The sequence below is a fragment of the Artemia sp. Qi Xiang Cuo genome, chromosome 7, assembly GCF_049724085.1.
Source record: "Artemia sp. Qi Xiang Cuo chromosome 7, ASM4972408v1, whole genome shotgun sequence".
Classification (NCBI taxonomy): Eukaryota; Metazoa; Arthropoda; class Branchiopoda; order Anostraca; family Artemiidae; genus Artemia; species Artemia sp. Qi Xiang Cuo.
Window position 1 is genome coordinate 28,836,651 of NC_142800.1, and position 12,742 is coordinate 28,849,392.

Genomic DNA, 12,742 nt, shown 5'->3' on the forward strand with positions numbered 1-12,742 from the left:
AAGTTACGGGCCCGAGAAAATTTGAAGTATTTTCGAAAAAAAGAGAAACATTTACCGCGCCAATTAAAAACTGAAAGTTACGTGCAGTTACTTAAGCAATGGATATCTCCTTGGCTTCATTTTTGCGAAGTCGTCTTCAAGCTTTTCAAAATCGAGCTCCTTCACTGCAGCCTTTTCAGAGAACACAAGGAGCAAATGCGAAAGTCGCTCGTTGTCAATTGTTGTCCGAAGGTAATCCTTCACAAATGTCAACACAAAAAAAATCGTTCATTGTGAGCGGGAGTGTGATGACTACCCTCGCGACTTTAAGAACCTCAGAAAAAGCTTCTTTCAATCCTCCTAGGCTTTCGAAAAGACCTAAAGCGTTTGCTGGTTTCTGTGGAAGCTGCGACACATATGCACGAGCTATTTAAGCTTGACTCTTCAGCTCTATAACATTGATGCCAACCTTATCGAAGTTTGTGACGATCTCGAGAAGTAAATCTGTTTTCATGAAGTCTTCGGGTTTGGGGTTAAAGCATCGTGTGGCTTCTAGTAAAACGCTCTTCAAACTCATTTACCACTCTGTCCAAAACCTCGTAGAACTCTCTTCGCATTTTCTCTTCTGTTCTTGTGCCCTCAGATTCAGTGCTGTGCTTTCCAAGTGTTGATATCATCAAATAGTCCCTGAATCTTCCGGATATCTTATGAACTCGTTTTGATTTTGCTTGTTTGGTTGAATCAAGAGTTCTTGTTTCCAGCAGATCAGCTCCGACATTAATAGCCATATCCTTAGACTTGCCGTATAGGACTAGAAAATACTCGACATCACGAATTGTCTTCAGTTGGTTTTTTATTTTGGTGATTAAAGTGCAGGCGTCTGAAAGGATCAGATCTGGGGCCTGCAGTTGTTCAGAAAGAGGGTTGATCACAACAAGAGCTTCGTGAATGACATGCCAACTGAATATGACGGGAAACGACTCTAGTTGATTCTTAAGACCAGTAGCTTCTGCTGCTTCCTCCCTGTCAAAATATTCTTGAACAACTGACAGAACTGCGAGTATGCAGTCCTATCTTACCAGAGTTTTAGACACTGATCTATACTAGTAAGATCAAATTGTCACAACTGTCGTTTCAAGCGTTAGCAAGGCCACGTTGACAGTTTTCTGGGCCTCTACAATCAACTGGTAGTGTTGCTGTAAGAAACAAAGTCATAGCTGTTTGCAAAACTGAAAATACTGACGAAATCCTTCGTTTTTTCTGCATACAATCGTCAGTAACAAGGTTAAGTCTAAGAAAATGACAGTGAGTGCACATCGTTTGCGTTGCTCTTTCCCAGAGACGGGCCTGTACTCCTGAGAAACGTCCGCTCATTACACTCGCCCCGTCATAGCACTGTCCAACACATTTTGACCAGTCAAGGCCGATACCCTTTATTTTTTTGTAAATAAAGTCGGCCAAACTCTCAGCGTCAACCTTGCGTATGTGGTTTGCAACCTAGGGCTCTTTTTTTGATTTTCTTATCATGAACATAGCACACTAAGATCGCAAGTTGTTCCTTTTTTTAGAGGTCTTTTGTTTTGTCAGCAAGAACGGCAAAATATTTTGCTTCTCTGACTTCTTTCGCGATAGAACTTTTTATTTTATTTCCTATGACCTTAACGTATTCGTTTTGGTACTTATGCGAAAAGTAGTGGCCATAGGCCTAGCGAGAATTGTCCATCAGGTCCGGGTTGATTTTCGTTAAAAGACCTACCGTCTCAACGAAATTTTCTTGATTGGCACTGGACTCTCCTTCATCATGGCCACAAAATGCAAGACCTTGCCGTCCAAATAGTTTTTAGCAGAGCCTTTACATACCGTCTGTTCTCTAATATTTCCTTTTCCCGTTCTTTGGAGAGTTATGAGGCAACAGATTCGGCCGTACCCGTCTGAATAGCTTTAAATTTGGTCCAGGAAATGGTACATGCTTTGTACTGGTCACTGCTTTCGTGCAGCATTACCAGCTCTGAAATATCTTTCCACTTTCTCAATCCTACGTCGATGAATGCTCTTGCGCCATATCTTATCATAATATCATATGATATTATGTTTTTAACACGCCATATCATAAATTACGGGAAACAGTATAATGTGATAGGCCAAATCCGACGAAACCAAGCCAAAAGAGATATTCTTCAAATGGGTGACTTCGCTGCAAATCTTTGAGTGTCTTCAATTTGCTGTTTTTTAATGACCTGGTTTTTGGTTTTCCAGGAATAAATCGAAAGCAACAAAAAAAAAATTGGAAAAGGAAGAATAAACTAAGAGCTTCAGAGTTGAAAATTGGGCCCCTCAAAAAATCGGAGGGGGGGCATGCCCTTACCCCCCCCGCCCCCCCCCCTCAAATGGATCCACTGCTTTTATTTCATAGCACCTCAGGTGAACCTTTAACGGTTCATACGTAGGGTGGAGGGGCCGTTGGGCCAGGACGCATTAAGTTCTTTAAACCTTTTTAAGTATTCTTATAATTTTGCCGTGCTCACATTTTTTTTTCTTTTGTTTGTGATTTGGACGAACAAAAAGGCGAGAAAAAGAGAGAATGTAAAATAGGGGAAATAACAAAAAATACAAAAATCAGGAGAGTAAATTGTAGGGAAATATTCAGCATCAATTCTGTGTTAATTAACATGAAAAGGGTAAAGTGAATAACAAGGGGAAATAAATATTCTAGTAACCAGGGAGGAAATTAGGAGTAACAGAGTCCTGTATTTGCATGGATAATGAAAGGTTTTAGTACCTGGAAACTACTGTGTTCTTACTAGTAAATAAAACATGCTAATTGTTATTATCAAGAATTCGTAAAATATGGCTTATCCAAAACGAAAAAATCTTCAATAGAGATTTTTAATTTTATTGTAATTCTTTATACTGAAAAAAAAAAGGAGAACGACATATATATATATATATATATATATATATATATATATATATATATATATATATATATATATATATATATATATATATATATATATATATATATATATATATATATATATATATATATATATATATATATATATATATATATATATATATATATATATATATATATATATATATATATATATATATATATATATATATATATATATATATATATATATATATATATATATGTATATATAAAATTGTAACAAACAATGGACAAGGAGTTGTATATTATATTATGTCAATATATGCATAAATATGACAAAGAAAAAGACAAACAAAAAACTAATAAACGAGGAGGTTTTCTGATTTTTCCAGCCTGGGAAAATCAGAATTTGACTCAATTATTTTGGCAGAAGCGATCTTGACTCAGGCGTCCATAATGTAGAAGGAAAACATAGAAAGTGAAAGTAAATATGGCAAGCGGATTAAAAAGACAAGCCCCACCGAGACAATTCAAGGCTATTTTATTTTTTGTATAATAGTTGACTAGCAGCAAAGCATGCCAAAGAATATGTATCATAGGCAGCGCAATAGCACTGCCTAAGTGAAGAACGATGTGGGCACAATGTATTATTTATTTATTATTATTATTATTTTTGGATTAGAACAGGGCACTTCGTATCGAAGGAGTTGTCATAGAAAATTCGAAAAGGGCTCATTCGATTGGAAATCAGAAGGGCTTGTGCCCTTTTCAGTAGTAGACAGTGATTGGAGAAACCTTAACACCCCTCTCACGCCGATCATTTCCCAAACACATCCAAACAAAATTTTGAGATAGCCATTTTGTTCAACGTAGGTGAAAGGTCCGGAAAGTAGGTCTTTGAGGATGAAAACCCCCCCCCAGCCCTCAGGGCCAGGGTTCTAAGTCATGCCCTGGGGGCATATAAGGTTTTTATAGAAAGGGTTGTCGTAGAAACTTCAAAAAAGGATCATTCGACTAGAAATTGGTAGGGCTAGTGTCCTTTTATTAGCCGAAAGTTATTGGAGGACAACTAACCCCCCTCTCACGCCCGCCATTTCCCCAAATAGATCCAATCAAAATTTTGAGATAGCCATTTTGTTCAACGCTAATGCAGGTTCTGGAAAGTAGGTCTTTGAGGATGACACCCCCCTCCCCAACCCTTAGGGCGAGGGCTGTAAATTATTCCCTGAGGGAATATAAGGTTTTCAATGAAAGCGTTGTCGTAGAAACTTCAAAAGCGTTATCGTAGGGCTCATTCGATTGGAAATTGAAAGGGCTAGTGTCCTTTTTAATAATCAAAACTGATTGGAGGGCAACTGACCCCCATCTCACGCCCACCATTTACCCAAACACATTAAATAAAAATTTTGAGATAGCCATTTTGTTCAACGTAGTGGAAAGGTCCGGTAATTATGTCTTTGAGGATAGTAAACCCCCCCTCCCAGCGTCTAGGACAAAGGCCGTACGTTATGGCCTTGGGGGATATAAGTTTTTTTTTTATAGAAAGCGTTGTCGTAGAAACTTAAAAAGGGCTCGATCAATTGGGAATTGAGAGGACTAGTGCCCTTACTAAAAGTCAAAGGTGATCGGAGGGCGAATTCCCCCCCCCCCACGCCCATTATTTCCCCAAACACTTCCAATCAACATTTTGATATAGCCATTTTGTTGAACGTAATTCAAGGGTCCGGAAATAATGTCTTTGAGCATTGAAACCCCACAACCCCCCCCCCCCCACAGCCCTCAGCGCTAGGATTGTAAGTTATGCCCTGGGGGAATATAAGGCTTTTAAAGAAAGCAGATTTAACAGATTGCAGATCATTTTATACGCTAGTTCTTGCAATCGACTTGAAAAAAAACTTCAACACTTTATTAGTTCTTAGGTTACACGCCCAGAATCAAAATTTTACTTTAATTTGCATGTTTAAGTATTCTAACTGAAACAAATATATGTGGACCCTTGTCCAAATGAGCCCTTAACGACTTGGGTTCACGATATCTATTTCTTTACTTAATTAGATTACAGTCCACGGGGCCAAAACTGAAAGAATTGAATAAAGATTTATGACTGAGTCTTATGATCATTAACTACATGTTGAATGGGCAAAAAAACTATTACAACTTATGAAACCTTACGCAAAGATACTGTTGCCTTCATAAACACAAGGTAATAATCTTCTCGCGTTTAAGGGTCAGTGTGAGAAAGTCACATTGGGTTTTGGCATTTGTGACACTAAGTAACATTTTTTATATCGAGTGGCAGTAACTGACATTTTATTCTTTGTTTTCACTTTTAGAAGCTGGATAAATATTAAAACAACTGGAAATTAAAGAAAATATTTTCTTAGCTTTTGATATTTTCTTATCTTTGAATATTATGACCACGTTTTTCAAATAATTTTGTTCTCGCTTGATGGTAACTCGAAAGATAAAAAATTACTGCTAGCTATGATTGCTTAGCCAATTAAGATCTTAACCTGAAATATTCTTGAACGACCAGGAGTCGTCTCAAATATTTTAAAATAATACAAAAATATTATGCAAACCGAATTCTTCAATTTGGATACCGACACTTTTAAATTAATTACAAACTGGCAAACATAACAGCGGTGTTGTGTCTGCTTCATTTTTGATAAAGGAACGGTTGTGTCAGATTACTTATATTAGTTATTCAATGTACAACTAGATCAATCTGCCGTTTTGATTTATTTGCAGCTACCTGTACTCAAGGCCTCCTAGGTGGCAGCATAATACTTTACAGGCAGTCCGTTTACCTGACTTTTTGGGGAGGTCAAAAACCTAAAAGATCACTGAGTGACCCCTTACCAGTTTTCCACGAACATTTTAGTAGTGAGGCCTTACTACTTTCAAAGACACGTCCTCCCTTTTCCCATAGAATTCCGAACACATTCCCTCCCCTTCGAATGCTGATTCGGACACTTTTCTTTTAACTTTGTAACACAGGGAAATTAACATATGTTGGTTGGTTATGATTGATGGTTATGTTTGTCGTTTGTTGGTTATGTTTTGTTGGATTTTTGATGGTTTTGTTGGTTATGTTTGATGTTTGTTGGTTATGTTGTTTCTTGGTCATGTTTGTTTGATGTTTGTTGGATGTTTGTTTTTGGATTTCTTTCATTGAAATGTAAGAGTTGGATTATTTCAGTAGTGTTTTGTCGTGGTTTACCTTGTCACAGTTACATTCTCTTGATTTTTCAAAGTTCATTTTGGATTTCTTTCGTTGAAGTGCAAGAGTTGGAATATTTCAGTAGTGCTTTATCGTGTTTTACCATGTCACTGTTACATTCTCTTGATTTTTCAAAGTTCATTTTGAATTTCTTTCGTTGAAATGAAAGAGTTGGAATATTTCAGTAGTGTTTTCTTGTGCTTTACCTTGTCACAGTTACATTCTCATGATTTTTCAAAGTTCATTTTGCATTTTTTTCGTTGAAATGCAAGAGTTAGAATATTTCAGTAGTGTTTTGTTGTGGTTTACCTTATCACAGTTACATTCTGTTAATTTTTAAAAGTTTATTTTGGATTTCTTTCTTTGAAATGCAAGAGTTGGATTATGTCAGTAGTTTTTTGTCGTGGTTTACCTAGTCACAGATACATTCTTATGATTTTTCGAAGTTCATTTTGGGTTTATTTCATTGAAAAGAAAGAGTTGGAATATTTCAGTAGTGTTTTTTTGTGGTTTACATTGTCACACCTACATTCTCTTGATTTTTCAAATTTCATTTTGGATTTCTTTCTTTGAAAAGTGAGAATAGGTGTATTTAAGTTATGTTTTGTCATTGCTAACATTTTTCCATAGGAAGTCTCATGATTTTTCAATATTCATTTTTAATTTCATTTACGTTGGATCTTTACATTCTGCAGATATTTCTATGTTCATTTTTAAGTTCATTAGTTGTCCGGAACGATTTAGGATCGTTCAACTGTGTTTTGTCGGTTTTTTCCTTGTCACAGTTACATTCTATTGATTTTTCAAATTTCAATTTTAATTTCTTTCGTGAAATTCAAGATTTGGCATATTTCAGTAGTGTTTTGTCATGGTTTACCTTGTCACAGTTACATTCTCTTGATTTTTCAAAGTTCATTTTTAATTTCGATCTTTGAAATGCAAGAGTTGGAATTTTTAAGTAGTGTTTTGTTATGGTTTACCTTGTCTCAGTTAAATTCTATTTATTTTTCAAAGTTCATTTTTGATTTCTTTCCTTGAAATGCAAGAGTTGGAATATTTAAGTAGGGTTTTGTCGTGTGTGACCTTGTCATATTAATATTCTATTGATTTTTCATTTTTAAATTATGATTATTAATGTCTAATGATTTTTAAAAATTCATTTTTAAGTTTTATCGCTTAAAATAAATAGCTGGACTATTGAAGTAATGTTTTTTCGTGCTTTACCTTGTCAAAGTTACATTATCTTAATTTTTCAAAGCTCATTTTGAATTTCTTTTGTTCAAGTGCAAGAGTTGAAATATTTCAGTAGTGTTTTCTTGTGCTTTACCTTTTCACAGTCACATTCTCTTGATCTTTCAAAGTTCATTTTGAATTTCTTTCGTGAAATGCAAGAGTTGGAATATTTCAGTCGTGTTTTCTCGTGGTTTACCATATCACAGTTACATTCTCTTAATTTTTCAAAGTTCATTTTGAATTTCTTTCGTTGAAATGGAAGAGTTGGATTATTTCAGTAGTGTTTTGTCGTGGTTTACCTTGTCACAGTTACATTCTCTTAATTTTTCAAAGTTCATTTTGAATTTCTGTCGTTGAAATTGAAGAGTTTGAATATTTCAGTATTGTTTTTTCGTGCTTTACCATGTCACTTTTACATTCCCTTGATTTTTCAAAGTTCATTTTGAATTTCTTCCGTTGAAATGCAAGACTTGGACTATTTCAGTAGTGTTTTGTCGTGATTTACCATGTCACAGTTACATTCTCTTGATTTTTCAAAGTTAATTTTGAATTTCTTTCATTTTGGATTTTTACATTCTCTTGATTTTTCAAAGTTCATTTTGAATTTCTTTCGTGAAATGCAAGAGTTGGAATATTTCAATAGTGTTTTGTCGTGGTTTACCATGTCACAGTTACATTCTCTTGATTTTCAAAGTTCATTTTGAATTTCTTTCGTGAAATGCAAGATTTGGAATATTTCAATAGTGTTTTATCGTGGTTTACCTTGTCACAGTTACATTCTCTTGATTTTTCAAAGTTCATTTTGGATTTTTACATTCTCTTGATTTTTCAAAGTTCATTTTGAATTTCTTTCGTTGAAATGCAAGAGTTGGAATATTTCAGTAGTGTCTTGTTGTGCTTTACCTTGTCACAGTTACATTCTCTTGATTTTTCAAAGTTCCTTTGGGATTTATTTCGTTAAAATGCAAGAGTTGGAATATTTCAGTAGTTTTTTGTTGTGGTTTACCATGTCACAGTTACATTCTCTTTAACTTTCAAAGTTCATTTTGAATTTCTTTCGTGAAATGCAAGAGTTAGAATATTTCAGTAGTGTTTTGTCGTGGTTTACCATATCACTGTTACATTCTCTTGACTTTTCAAAGTTCATTCTGAATTTCTTCCATTGAAATGCAAGAGTTGGAATATTTCAGTAGTGTTTCGTCATGGCTTACCTTGTCACAGTTACGTTCTCTTGATTTTTCGAAGTTCATTTTGAATTTCTTTGAAATGTAAGAGTTGGAATATTTCAGTAGTGTTTTGTCATGGTTCACCTTGTCACAGCTACATTCTCTTAATTTTTCAAAGTTAATTTTGAATTTCTTTCGTGAAATGAAAGAGTTGGAATATTTCATTAGTGTTTTCTTGTGCTTTACCATGTCACAGTTACATTCTCTTGATTTTTCAAAGTTCATTTCGGATTTCTTTCGTTGAAATGCAAGAGTTGGAATATTTCAGTAGTGTTTTGTCATGATTTACCATGTCACAGTTACATTCTCTTGATTTTTTAAAGTTCTTTTTGAATTTTTTTCATTGAAATGCAAGAGTTTGAATATTTCTGTTGTATTCTGTCTTTATTTATCTAGCCACAGCTATACTCTGTTGATTTTTCAAAGTTTATTTTTTATCTCTTTCATTGAAATGAAAGAGTTGCATTTTTTCATTAGTGTTTCGTCGTGGTTTATCATTTCACACTTACATTCTCATGATTTTTCAAAGTTTATTTTGGATTTCTTTCATTGAAATGCAAGAGTTGGATTATTTAAGTAGTTTTTTGTTATGGTTTACATTATCAAATTTACATTCTCTCGATTTTTCATAGTTTTTCGTTGAAATGCAAGAGTTGGAATATTTCAGTAGTGTTTTGTCAGGGTTTACCTTGTCACAGCTACATTCTTTCAATTTTTCAAAGTTCATTTTGAATTTCTTTCTTTGAAATGCAAGAGTTGGAATATTTCAGTAGTGCTTTGTTGTGCTTTACCTTGTCACAGTTACATTCTCTTGATTTTTCAAAGTTTATTTTGGATTTTTTTCGTGAAATGCAAGAGTTGGAATATTTCAGTAGTGTTTTGTTGTGCTTTACCTTGTCACAGTTACATTCTATTGATTTTTCAAAGTTCATTTTGAATTTCTTTTATTGAAATGCAAGAGTTGGAATCTTTTAGTAGTGTCTTGTCATGGTTTACCTTGTCAAAGTTACATTTTCTTGATTTTTCAAAGTTCATTTTGGAGATCTTTCGTTGAAATGCAAGAGTTGGAATATTTCAGTAGTTTTTTTGTCGTGGTTTACCTTGTCACAGTTATATTCACTTGATTTTTCAAAGTTCAGTTTGAATTTATTTCGTAAAATGCAAGAGTTGGAATATTTAAGTAGTGTTTTGTCGTGGTTTAACTTGTCACAGTGACATTCTCTTGATTTTTCAAAGTTCATCTTGAATTTCTTTCGTTGAAATGCAAGAATTGGACTACTTCAGTAGTGTTTTGTCGTGGTTTACCGTATCACAGTTACATTCTCTTGATTTTTCAAAGTTTATTGTGGATTTCTTTCATTGAAATGTGTTTGTTGTGCTTTAACTTTTCACTGTTACATTCTCTTGATTTTTCAAAGTTAGTTTTGGATGTGTTTCGTTGAAATGCAAGAATTGGAATAATTCAGTAGTATTTTGTCGTAGTTTACCTTGTCACACATACATTCTCTTGATTTTTCAAAGTTCATCTTGAATTTCTTTCGTTGAAATGCAAGAATTGGAATATTTCAGTAGTGTTTTGTCATGGTTTACCGTGTCACAGTTACATTCTCTTGATTTTTTCAAAGTTCATTGTGGATTTCTTTCGTTGAAGTGTGTTTTGTTGAGGATTACCTTGTCACTATTACATTCACTTGAGTTTTAAAAGTTCATTATGAATTTACTTCGTAGGAATGCAAGAACTGGAATATTTTAATTGCGTCTTGTCGTGCTTTACCTTGTCACTATTACATTCTCTTGATTTTTCAAAGTTCATTTTGGTTTTCTTTCGTAAAATGCAAGAGTTGGAATATTTCAGTAGTGTTTTATCGTGGTTTACCATGTCACAGTTACATTCTCTTGATTTTTCAAAGTACATTTTGAATTTCTTTCGTGAAATGCATGAGTTGGAATATTTCAGTAGTGTTTTATCATTGTTTAACTTGTCACAGTTATATTCTCTTGATTTTTCAAAGTTCATTTTGGATTTTTTTCGTTGAAATGCAAGAGTTGGAATATTTCAGTAGTGTTTTGTCGTGGTTACCTTGTCAGAGTGACATTCTCTTGATTTTTCAAAGTTTATTTTGGGTTTTTTTCATTGAAATGCAAGATTTGGAATATTTCAGTAGTGTTTTGTCGTGGTTTACTTAGTGACAGATATATTCTCTTGATTTTTCAAAGTTCATTTTGGATTTCTTTCTTTGAAATGCAAGCGTTGGAATATTTCACTAGTGTTTTGTCATGGTTTACCTTGTCACAGATACATTATCTTGATTTTTCAAAGTTCATTTTGGATTTCTTTCATTGAAATGCAAGATTTAGAATATTTTGGTGATGTTTTTCGTGGTTTACCTTGTCACAGTTACATTCTCATGATTTTCCAAAGTTCATTTTGAATTTCTTTCATTTAAATGCAAGAGTATGAATATTTCAGTAGTTTTTTTGTGGTTTACCTAGTCACTGTTACATTCTCTTTATTTTTCAAAGTTCATTTTGGATTTCTTTCATTGAAATACAAGAGTTGGACTCTTGATTTTTCAAACTTCATTTTGGATTTCATTCATTGAAATGCAAGAGTTGGACTATTTCAGTAGTGTTTTGATTAGATTAGGTTAGCCTACGTACGCGCGCGCACGTAGGCTAACCTAACATAACCTAATCAAAACACTACTGAAATATTCCAACTCTTGCATTTAAATGAAATAAATCCAAAATGAAGTTTGAAAAATCAAGAGTCCAACTCTTGTATTTCAATGAAAGAAATCCAAAATGAACTTTGAAAAATAAAGAGAATGTAACAGTGACTAGGTAAACCACAAAAAAACACTACTGAAATATTCAAGCTCTTATATTTAAAGTAAAAAAATTCAAAATGAACTTTGAAAAATCATGAGAATGTAACTGTGACAAGTTAAACCACGACAAAACATCACTAAAATATACTAAATCTTGCATTTCATCTAAAGAAATCCAAAATAACCTTTTGAAAAATTAAGAGAATGTATCCATGACAAGGTAAACCATAACAAAACACTATTGAAATATTCCAACTCTTGCATTTCAACGAAAGAAATTCAAAATGAACTTTGAAAAATCAAGAGAATGTAACTGTGACAAGGTAAACCATGAAAAAACACTACTGAAATATTCCAACTCATGCATTTCAATGAAAGAAATCCAAAACGAACTTTGAAAAATCAAAAGAATGTAACTGTGACAAGGTAAACCACGACAAAACACTACTAAAATATTCCATCTCTTATATTTCACAATAGAAATCCAAAATGAACTTTGAAAAATCAAGGGACTGTAACTTTGACACGGTAAACAACAAAAAAACACAACTGAAATATTCTAACTGTAGCATTTCACGAATTAAATACAAAATAAACTTAAAAATCAAGAGGATGTAACTGCGACAAGGTAAAGACCAACAAAAACTACTGAAATATTCCAACTCTTGCATTTCAACGAAAGAAATCCAAAATGAACTTTGAAAAATCAAGATAATGTAATTGTGACAAGGTAAAGCAAAACAAAACACATTTCAATGAAAGAAACCCACAATGAACTTTGAAAAAATCAAGAGAATGTAACTGTGATACGGTAAACCACGACAAAACACTACTGAAATATTCTAACTCCTGCATTTCAACGAAAGAAATTCAAGATGAACTTTGAAAAATCAAGAGAATGTCACTTTGACAAGGTATACCACGACAAAACACTACTGAAATATTCCAACATTTGCATTTCACAAATAAATTTAAAAAGAACTTTGAAAAATCAAGAGAATGTAACTGTGACAAGGTAAACCACGAAAAAAAAAAAACTGAAAAATACCGACTCTTTCATTTCAAGGAAAGAAATCCAAAATGAACTTTGAAAAATCAAGAGAATGTAACTGTGACGAGTTAAACCATGACAAGACACTACTAAAATATTCCAACTCTTGCATTTCAATGAAAGAAATTCAAAATGAACTTTGAAAAATCAACAGAATGTAACTGTGACAAGGTAAACCATGACAAAACACTACTGAAATATTCCAACTCTTGCATTTCAACGAAAGAAATCCAAAATGAACTTTGAAAAATTAAGAGAATGTAAGTGTGACAAGGTAAACCACAACAAAACACTACTGAA